This window comes from Chaetura pelagica, unplaced genomic scaffold (assembly GCF_000747805.2).
Source record: "Chaetura pelagica isolate M959 unplaced genomic scaffold, ChaPel_1.0 scaffold205, whole genome shotgun sequence".
Lineage (NCBI taxonomy): Eukaryota > Metazoa > Chordata > Aves > Apodiformes > Apodidae > Chaetura > Chaetura pelagica.
The window spans coordinates 911,163-922,522 of record NW_009953318.1 but is presented as its reverse complement, the minus strand read 5'-3'; positions in this window follow the sequence as shown (position 1 = coordinate 922,522).

Here is an 11,360-nt window from a genome sequence, read left to right as displayed (position 1 = left end):
TCAGTGTCGCTGCGAGTGGCTCCGGGCGGCGGCGGCTTTGCGGTGGGAAAATGGCGGCGGCAGGCAGTGTGTGGAGAGGACTGCCCCGAACACGAGGAGAGGACGAGAGAGAGAGGGGCGTGCCGCGCTGCCTCTCTTATGGGGTTTTCTGCGCTCCCGATTGGCCGGTTTTGTATTTCCGGGCTTTTCAGCCAATCAGACGGGACCTTGTCCCGTCCCTGCTTCCGGCCACGGCTCCTCCCCTGCACAGCTGCTCCCCCCACACACACACAGAGGGGGTTCAGCGCCACGTGGAGACGCCATTTTAAGTCAGTTTTGTCGGCTGACTCAAAGGACATTTCATGTTCGTGTAAGGAAATACCTGGTCCTTCACAGTTGTCTTTAGCCTTTCCATTCCTCTTACCCCAGTGCATGCTGCACAAACCAAATAATATTATTTTTACTTCTAGGAAGAAACCAGGATTGCAAAGGGGAACATAAAACTGCAAAGGAAAAAGAAACTGGAGATTTGAATGAGATACAATGAGGATTTTTAAGTCTGCTCCTCTTAGGGCTGTATTTTGGCACTCTGACTCTTGGCCAGCATATGTCCCTGTTCAGCAGAAGGAATCATTCCAACAATCTGTGCTAAGACTTGTCAAAGTCTAAATTAAAATGCAGATATCTCACCCTGTTTTTATCCTACACTTTTAGAGCGTGTTTCCTACTAGTAAACTAGAGGAGAAGGGCTGGGGAGTGGGGGGTGGAAGGGGCATTTTTTTTGTGATAATTGAGATTGTTGAATATGTGCTTTTATATCTTTTGCATCTTTTCATCTATGAAAAACAAACATTTTATATAATTTGTCTCAAGATAAAAAGCTGCTCATGACTTCATGGCTAGAGTCCCTCTAGCATAATTGTCTTTTGAGACAACGTCTCTTTTTAATTAGTTGCATTTATGATCATGGTTTGGTGCATGTCTCAATCCACAGAATCTCCACAGAATGGTATTAGACTTCAGTTCAATGGCTCGTAGTTGCTTTACAATTTATTACAATCACCTTAATGATATGAATACCTTTTAATTATGCCCAAAATGCTTTGAAGTTGAGAATAGGGCTGTAATGAGTAGAATTGTATATATATTGGATATCTTCCCAAATGGCACAGGAAAGAAAACTTACTAGGTGGTGCAGGAACATACAGTTCTATGTAACTATAGAAGAGTTTAGTTATTTCAGGGAGAAGAACCTTTGACTAGAATTCAGATCTCATAAATTAAACTGCCTGTGCTGCACCTGGCTAAACAAGTCACCTTAGAGAACACATTTATTCTTTTTGTACATTTTTCCCTTTGATAAAATAAGAATAATGTTACCACAGAGAGGCACAGTGAGGCTTAAATAATATTTTCACAAAGTGCTTGGAGATAGTCTAAGAAAGGGTATGTATCAATGTGATTATTTATTATTTAACCATTTTAATCTTTTGAAGTACATGAGTATTGCTAGATTCTGTCAGGTTGGATGCACATAAGTGTAGAAAAATTACAGATACTTTACTACATAACAATAACATTGATGTTTTGAGTCTGCAGTGTCAAGGGAGCTAGGCAAACTTTAGGGCTGCAGGTGTAGTGATAACTATTAGAGAGCATGAGTCTCAAATATTGTCCTTGAAGAGAGATTCGCTCTTTAAAGTGCTTTAGGAATGGATATAGCAAGCTTGTCTGCTTTGTTCACCTGGTTTCTTACCTTTATTCTTTGATCTTTTAATAGACAAGGAAAGGTATTTTACTCTTAAATGCACTTTGTGTTATATTTTTAGCTTGAAAAGAAATTATTTGAAAGAAAGCTTGTGGGGTTTTTTGTTTGTGAGAGAGGGAAACTGAGTCCTAAGAAATGTTTTCAAGAAATACTTGTAACGTATTACAAATCTGATCACTACAAAAATTCCCATCTAAGCTTAGCAAGAAGTGCTCCCTGTTGTTTGGAAGCCTGTAACTTTGTAAAAGCACTCTGGCCTCAGAAATCAACCATAATAGCCAATACTGACAGATGGTATTAAGGACTCGGGCAGGGAACCAATGTGTTTTGATGCTTCAGCTCCGTTGCAAGCTCTCTCAGTTATGCCTCATGGGTTAATTACTTGAGCTGTCACAGAAGGAATCCTGGCTCCTGGTGTAGCAGCTTGTCGCAAGACGTGGTAAGAAATCGCACAGTTTTGAGCTTGTAGCCTGTGAATATGTGTCACCTTGGTAACCGTTTGCACCTGCAAGTGTGAGTCATAAGAGCTGAGGAACTGTAGAATGATTTTTCTGTAGTCTTCTGAGCCCTGGAAATTCTTCATAGACAAAGCCACATAGAATAGATAAGAGCTTCAGTTTGACGTTCCAGTTGCTTGGTGGGCATGACTAGGGCACCTACTCCAGTTGAATCTGTCCCAGTGCAGTGCCTGTGGATGCTGGCTAGGGGTTTATCGCCTTTAATTTAATCTGATTTAGATGGCGATCATTGTATCTACACTCAATATACAGGAAAACATGACAGAATTTTTCAGTAACAATGTTTAATTTTTAATGTTGTCAGACACTTGTTTGAAAAATATAAAGATGTATTATTAATTTTTTTTTTGGTAGTTTAAGAAGGGCACTTTTCAGAGGTAGAGCATCTCTTAAAATAGTACAGGGACCATAATGATAACCTGGTGTTTAATGCTACCGAGATCTTTCTGATAAGGATGGTATTTGTCCTCTTACAAATACCTATCTGATGGAGCAGCAGGTGCTCAGTAATTGGATAGCTTCAGGGGCTTTAGAGGGGGAATGACAACACCAGCTTGGGGATCTGTTCTTAAAAGTTTTACAAAAGAAATATTGCTGTTTTGTAGCACCTTTCATCTCAGTCTCACAGTGACTTGCAAACATTAATTAAGTCTCATAGCAACTCTCTGATGTTTATGTGTTGTTAGTCCTAGATATGTGTGAAATATTCATGATAAAATCAGAGGCATTAGAAGTTCCCCGCCTCCCCAAAGCTCGAAGATATTAAGGAAATGCAAAATTATTTGAGATTATCTGCATCAGTGAATTTGTCTTTTCCTCTCTTTGGATATACCTGTTCACAGCCAAAATGTCTGTAACATTTCTGTACAGGCTTGTTTATGTTCCAGTTTTCAACAGGAGTGATTGGAGTTCTTTGACATAACTGTATTTTAATTCTTTGGACTTTCTAATTAGCCAAATCTAAATAGCTGTCCACTACACAAAAGGAGATCAGGTGAGTGACTCCCTGTCTACTATCTACTCAAGACAACTGCAGCTTTAGGTAGACTTTATCTGGGGGAAGTTTTATTATGAAACTGCAGTGGGAGAAGAGAGCTGTAAAGCAGGAGAACTTGTTATTGTTTGATTTCACAATAACTATAAAGGAGTAGTTTCCTCTTCATACCACTGCAGGTAGACTAATAATGGGCTTTTGAAGTGAATTGCCACTCCCCATACTTTTATTCTTATCACAGAGAGGCCTTCCAGCTCATGAACTGTATTTCTTTGGGATAAAACTGGACTGAAAGATTTACCCTAGCCACAAGTTCATGGGAACAGATTAGACTTTATTGAGACCTAGTAGCAGTTAGCATTCCTCAGATTCACTACTCTTGCTCTGCACTAATGGTAGTCTACCCTGTGAGTCCCAAATAATACCCTTCTTTAACAAGCTATTTAAGTTTCATCTCCCTGATGTTTTTGAGCATGGCCAGACATTAAAGAACCAATACAGCCCTTGATTGGGCTCTCCTTCATCGCATGCAATAGGGTGCAGAGTGACTTGAATGACCCCATTTATGTTTTGCACTATACTTTTTTGTTAGACTGTCCTTCAGCTTATATAGGAGTATGTTTTGTTTACTCTCAGTTCCATTTAAGCTTTGATTTTTGTGTTTGTTTTAGTAATTACATTTGGTTTCCTTAAAACTGGTTTGTATGTTGTTGTGCAGCTCTAAACCAGTTTGTGTCTGGCTGGTGTAACTTTGCCGTGGTTCAGCTGCACATATTTTCCAGGCAGTTAATAGTCTCTTATTTTATATACTTTTTCAATATAATTGACCAAGCAGCAGGAAGGAGAAGCTATGGCTTTTGAAAAGAGTGTTTATTGGAATATTAGAACTATCCATATGATCCACTGGACTGGGATCTCACAAGTATCTAGCTAAGAGGACTACAGTGCAACTAATTCACAGTTTCATCGCTACCTCTGTCTACTGTAATCTATCTAATTTATCTCTAATTTGTGAACTTTGTTCACTGTATTAGAGGCAAAATAGTAAACTTTGCATTTTGGAAAGCAGGCAAAGTGGTGTGTTGAAGTACTTTGGGGCCTTTTCTTTAGGAAGAGTTGGCTTTCCTAATGAAATTGACTAAGAAAATAGAAGCCGTGACCATTCATTTATTTCAAGTCATTTTGCACTATGTAAGCATTTTAAGCTAGGGAATGTCCCTTTAGCATGTTATCTTCTTCAAACAGTTTCATAAAGCTCTAAAGGCAGGAGGTTGAATCAGTGTGCAAGACACTGAAACAAAACTCCAAAATACTAGAAGAAACTACACCGTTTTTAACAGGCTATCCTACTGTGTAGCTCAGTGTCAAAAGGAAGCCCCTTGCCCCCCACATATATATCACTAAGTAAATGGTTTGATTGTTACTGAGATTTGCTTTTGGTAAATGGTTTGTGATAATGAAATTTCATATCATCAGGCAGATTTACCAAAGCTGTGGATGTCAGGGGAAGAGAGGAGGCTCTGTAGCCATGTTGACATATGTAAGTGTGCTATGTTTTAACCCTTTGTTTGTTTAATGTCCACTGGATGGAACTTGATGGGTTAGCAGAATTTGGGAGACATTTTTATCTTTGATAACTTACCAGTTACATTTTCCTGTAATACTCTGTATTTGCCATGAAAATTCAGTGCTTTACATGATTTAGTTGTCCACAGTGGTAAAAAGAAAATAAAATCAGTACTATCCTTTTAATTAATAGAGCAATAGAAGTACCAATCTACTACTACTGAAGGACTACGAACTGCCTACTGGAAATCAGTTGAAGATTTCTTTTGTCAGAGAATTATACGTTAGCTGAAAGCTTATTTGAACTGTGTATGGTTGGAAGCTGTCGTATCTGCATCATTTGTAGAAATGAGCTCAGAGAGTTATTTTCCAGATACTTTGGGATTCTGGCTTGGTCTCATTTAACTCTGTAAAGGATTGTATAATGACCATCGAGTGCCATTTTTCCATCTTGTAATTGTCAGGTGATTCTGCCAAGAAGGATATATTAGAAATGACATCAGAGTTTATATTATACAACTAGGGGCATGCTGCAGAAATCTTCTGCTGAGTCACCCTGGTAACCAGCCCAGTGCAAATCATAGGTCTGCAAAGGAAAATAAAAGGCAGGACAGAAGGGCAGGTTGTTCATTCTCTAATAAGAAGGAAAACCAAACTATCAAGCCCAGCAGGCTACAGTGGCACCTTGAGTGCAGCTTTGTGTGGGAGAGAAGGAATAAAATCAAGTGTTTTGTTACTGGAAGCAAGCTTGGAGCACTGCAAGCTTCCAGCTCCCTGGTATAATCAAGAGGCTGTCACCTAAGCAAATATTAGGCAGAGAAAAGCAAATCAAATATATTTTGTAGCTGTTGACTTCAAGAAGCAAAAAGATGGAAATTTTTAATTTCTAGTCAGGTACATGTGATAGGCATAATATGTTGTGCTATAATCATTAATTTGAAATAGAAGTGTTTTGTTTTGATCTAATCTATTTAGGATCAGCTCCCTTTTTAGTTGCTGCTGTATTTTAAGAAGGCAATTTTTCATCTCTCTGTTAATGTAATTTATCACCTGCATTCAAGGCTCTGAGAAGATACTGGTTCTTGTGTTACGCATAGTAATTGCTACTGCCCTCTTTGGAGTACCCTCTTGCGTTCTTTCTATAGTTGAAGTACTTCTGTCCCAGATCTGTTTCTCTGGCAAAGATATAATGAAACAAAAGTGTCATAATTTCACATGCAATATATGCAGTCTGCAATTTTCTTTTTAATAAATAAGGTATATAGAGACTGGGTATGAAGTGTGTTACATCCTCATAAGGAAAAAAGATAAATTTGATGTATTAACTGGCTAGAGGAATGACATGTAACTGGGTAATTCATTAGGGATCAGCTACAAAAAAGTTGGCAATCAGGTTTCTGATTAAAAGCTACTGACCTATAAGTGACTGAAGTGACTGCTCAATGCATAATTAAGGCAGATTCTTATGGACTTCAGTTTATGTGGCATGATTACAAATGTTCAGTATTTGAGCAGTTCATCACATGACACTTCATTATAGGCTTCTTTAGCTCCTTCATGATCTAAAGGCTATAAAAGGCATAGCACTAGCATCATTTAGCCACAGTTTGAGGTTTAAGATAATTTTATCAACCTGGTAATCTCAGTCTAATAAACTAACCAAATTTCAATATTTACCAAATCTAAGTTCTAGTTACTCTTCACTTTGAGAGGTCTGAAAATGAAAACAGCTCAGTTTTTATAATTAGTAACCTAAAAGCAATCAGCTGGAGTAATTGTTGGATATCAGCTCTCCTTTTGGCTTTAGGATTCACCATTATAGTACTTCCTAAGAAGCTTTGTCTTGTTGCCACCCAGGCAAGTTCCATGTTGCAGAAATTCCATTGGAAGGCAATACTTGTGCAAAATATTGCATAGAAGGAATTGTATACAGGAAAGTTCTTAATCTGAGTATTATAAAAACCCTGAGAAATCCTGTGTGTTTTCTTACCTTACATCTTATTAGAAATGAAGACAGAGTTCTGGATCCTAGGATGATAGATAACTAACAGTCTTTTGGATTCTTACTATCTCAAATGGTCACATATATAAAGAGAATTTACAACTTCTGTGCTTATTGCTGAAAGTGAAATTCACATGTTAGTACAATGGATGTCCAGGACTAATTGCAGTCTCATCTTGAATATGAACATCCAGCTGCAATCCCACTAACAAATCACAAAGGGTAATGCATTAAAGCTGAATTTTCATGAGCGAATTGAACCTCCACATTTTGGTAGGTACAAAATGTCTATGCAAGTTGGAAATTAAAGGACCAAGAGAAGAAAAGAAGCAAAGCCACCAAGGTAGTCTGGAAAACTATAAATGTATTTGTTCAGGAAGATATTTTTAATTAAGTGCTTAATACCTTAGTCAAACCAAGTAGTTTTCCGTCAGCTTGGATAATCAAGGTTAGACATACTCTGATATCTTCGCCTCTAGAGTTTGATGGCATAGATACACATTGGTCCAAAGACAGTTCTGTTTCATAGCAACTTTGAGTCTTCTGGTTATTATGAGCTCTGTGCTGTAACAGAAACAAAATTGTGCACAAGTCTTGCATAACAAAATTTTGTCTAAGACCCATGGCCACAAATACCTTCCTAATTAAAATGTTGTAAGAATTGTTCTATTTCCATTAAGTAGATGTATATGCATATGACAACCCACACTGTATATTGTGAATGGGGAAGTTTTTGAAGACCACCTTCATCAGTGCACTCCCTTTATCTCTCTGTGTTGTCAGCTAAGACTGCTGACTTCTGTGAACTTGGTTCAAAGTTAATTGCTCTCTCAATAACTACAGCCATTCCTCATCATCTGACAAGGCAGTCAAAACTGACAGCTTGGCCATCTAAAGAAAGAAAGAATAAATGAATAAATAAAGTGGCAGGTACTGGCAAGTCTGTCCTGTGTGCAGGTCAGATCAGGAAATACGTAGTTCCACAGGTACAAAAAAGTATTTGGTCCTCAGAGCAAATTAAATAAATTTGAGATTTTATGGGTAGAAGGAATGTTAAATCCAAATAAGTAGGTTTAGGAAAACTTTACATTTGCTGCAATCCTACTCCAATTCCACTCTAATAATTTTCTGGGGTTTTTTAACATTTAGATATTTGACTCCTAAGATCTTCTGTCTAGCACCTTCTGATCCTAGATCAAGTATCACTTAAAAGTAATGATATTTATAATATTAAGCCACAAGTTGAGGAGAGAAATTACCTTGTGGAGGTTCCTATATTAGTTTTGCTGTGTTAATTTTCAACAGTAGCTATGAATGAAAATTATCTCCAAACATATCTAGAGAATACAGATGTCATTTTGTAAATCAGTAGCTACTAATTCAACTGAGGATGGTTTACTATCTTGCTGTCTCTGTCAGGAAAAAGATGGAATCCAAACAGCTGTGTTTGAAATAGCAAGTCTAGAAACACACAAGTAAGATTTGAGATCTATGCATTGATCATGAAGTATGTTCTAATAGTGCTCGGTTTTGACGTGTGGCTGGAAGTGGCTTTTAGGAACAAGTGAAAAACAGCAAACCTTATATGTATCTCATCTGTAACACAGTTAGTGTCATTCATGCAGTACATGCAAATCATCAAAGCGCAACAGCTTTCCTCAAAATCTTTTCTGATACAGAGGGCAGTGTTGTCCATAGATACAGTGCAAGCAAAGTAGTAAAAAAATAAAAAAAAAAAAATATTAATCTCTCTTAATCTTTGAAGACCTCTGTCTTGATGCACTGTAATAAGCTAAAAATATTCTGCTATCGGGTTGCCTTTCTACACATTGAGATCATGGAGTTTTCAAGGATTTATGCTAATGTAAAATAAAGGTAGTATCAGTATTAATTTTCTCACAGCTACGACTGCGAAGTAGCATTTGGATTCCCATCTTTCCAGAATTGACATCTCCATCTTACAGGAGGGAAGGTAATTGAGATGGGTGTACTGTTTTAGTTCAATGAATAATCAGTTAGTGACCCATAAACCAGGTTATGGCCACTTGTACAATTGTCTTCCGTATGTGGTGTCAAACCAAGAAACCAATGGGTAATTGAGGATTTTGTAGCATGCTTTGCAAAAGTAGTTTTGGGTTAATAATGGTGGGGCTGTTATTTTCACCATCTTGGAAAATTACCATAGCAGCTGTAATTGATGCTGTATAGTGTTATTGCAAAATGTTGGTAATTAATTTTTTCTGAGTGCCTAATGTATTGCACCTCATCCTGGTGTATAAAAAAAATTTAGGAAGAGGAACAGAATACAAACTTCATTTAAGAAAGGAATTTAAACTGGATGCCAATTTGGTTTTATATCTAGAAATAATACTGGGCTTTACGAGTAGATACAATTTTGTCTTTGCTAGATCACATCACAGGGTAGAGAAGTAGATACATTTTGATGGGGAACTTGTACCTCTGAAGAAGATCTTGATTGTGCATAACGTGGCACAAAATAAATTAAGTGGAGTTTCTCCAGTTTTCATCAGTGTGAATGAGATAAAATCTGGCTCAGAGCCCCACAAATGTCCCAGAACTGTTTGCTTCTTATCAGATATGACTCTGTCTTCACTCTGTTTTTTGATGAATGTGTTTTATGGTAAACTTCTTCCTTCAGAGACATCCTTTTTTGAGTGCTCTGTTATGAAGTGAAAAGGCATTCTCCCTGCCTTGTTATCTAGGCCCTGTTCGCAGCACATAAAATTGTGACATTTTATTCTCTATGTAAATGTATTATAGGGAAGTAAAGCAAATAAAAAGTAATGAGAAGATGAGCTTTGATGGTACTGTAGAAGGAATATGCAGTATTTCAGTGAAACAAGTGACAGCCAATAACGCTGCCATGTTTTATCTTTTTGAACACATTTTACATTTCATTCTAGTGCCCTGAATTAATTCCCATAATATGCCTGTTGATTACAGGTTTATTAAAAACTCATTAAAATTTGTAGGAAAATGAGATTTGCATTTAAAAAAAAATAAGTCTTTGGAACTTCTGCCTTTCTCCCTTCCTCCTTTTCTCAACCCTCGGTGTGCACATCAAAAGGCAGACACCCGTCAAATTTCTGTTGGCATTACTTGTCAGTATTTCTCAGAAGCCTTCATGTAAAGGGAGCAGTCAAAGGATACAGGCCTGCCAAACTCGAGAAGGCTGTGAGCCTGAGGCAGTCCTAGCTGCCATTATTAGGAACCAGGAACTGCTTATAAGTGCTCCAGCACAGCAGAGAGGCCTCGTGGTCTAGTGATTCTTATTTCTGAGCATGTAGGACCTTGGTGTTTGTTGGAGGTGCCAGGCTGAGAGCCCTGGAGCGAGCAACTGTCAGCTGGTGTGCTGAGTAGCACCTGCTCTGCTTCTCCACCATGGCTCACCCGAGTACCCAGATGCCCTTGTGCATTTGTGAATCCCCTCCAGCACTACAAACGTCGCTTTTTTTTGGTCCTGCTCATTTAGTTCTTGGCTGTATTCCTAGTTCTGACCGCTAGGAGGTATATGAGCAGCAATTGTTAAAAATTTGAAAGTATGGATACGTGCCCATTTGAAACTGGGGGTAAAATGCAGGTGTAAGCCATCTAGTACCTTAGTCATGCCGAAGTATTTTGTAGACTTTTCTTTATAGTTTCCCTACCATAAATCTTCCATTATTAATTGTGTTATTTACACTCTAGTGTATGTATTTATGCTATGTTTCATAGGTGGCAGCTAAGCAGATGTCACTGTAACCTCTGAATGCACTGTAACCTCTTAAACCCATTTGCCTTATCCTGTCTATCAGATTTATATATGTTTTCTTCTGTGGCACAAGAGAAAGTAATGGCAGCCACGGGAACTGCTGCAGTTGTGAACAGGCAGCCATGAAGTTGTCACTGTACCATGCAAGGGCAGAGGGACAGCCCAGGCAGCTCTGCATGGGACAGGAGTCAGGCTGTCCCTTCAGTCAAGACATCAGCTTTTCCTGCTACTTCTTTCTAGCTGCACCATGTTCTGGGAGTAATTTTTGCAGCATTTTTTCTGGAGGCCAGAGCACTAGATGCTATCAGCTGGCTGCAAGGAGCAAATATGTTGTGCTTTTGAAATGACTGGATAGAAAGTTGCTAGCTCTCTTCTGGCAGCAGAGGTGTTCTGAGTATGTTGTCTGCAAACTAATGGGCATGGTACTATGTGACCTTTCAGTAGGTCAGCTGTAAAATGTCAGGCTTATTAATGAGCACGGAGATGTATCTTTCTCTTGCACTTGGAATCTAGCTGTTGACTTCAATGTTTTATTTAATCATGAAGCAAGCTAGTCCTGGGCTGTTGGCATTTAACTATAGAAACATCGTCCATGGGCTGAAGGAGAAGACATCAGTGTGAGGCAGCCATGTGTTGTGAATGTTCCCTCTTCTTCCTGGGAAACTGTTTTCTGTATTGCCTGTGAAATTTCCTTCCATTTCTTCTCCACTTTCATAATTTAGGGTGATCACAGCTCCCTTAATGCTTCTGCCCCTACCATT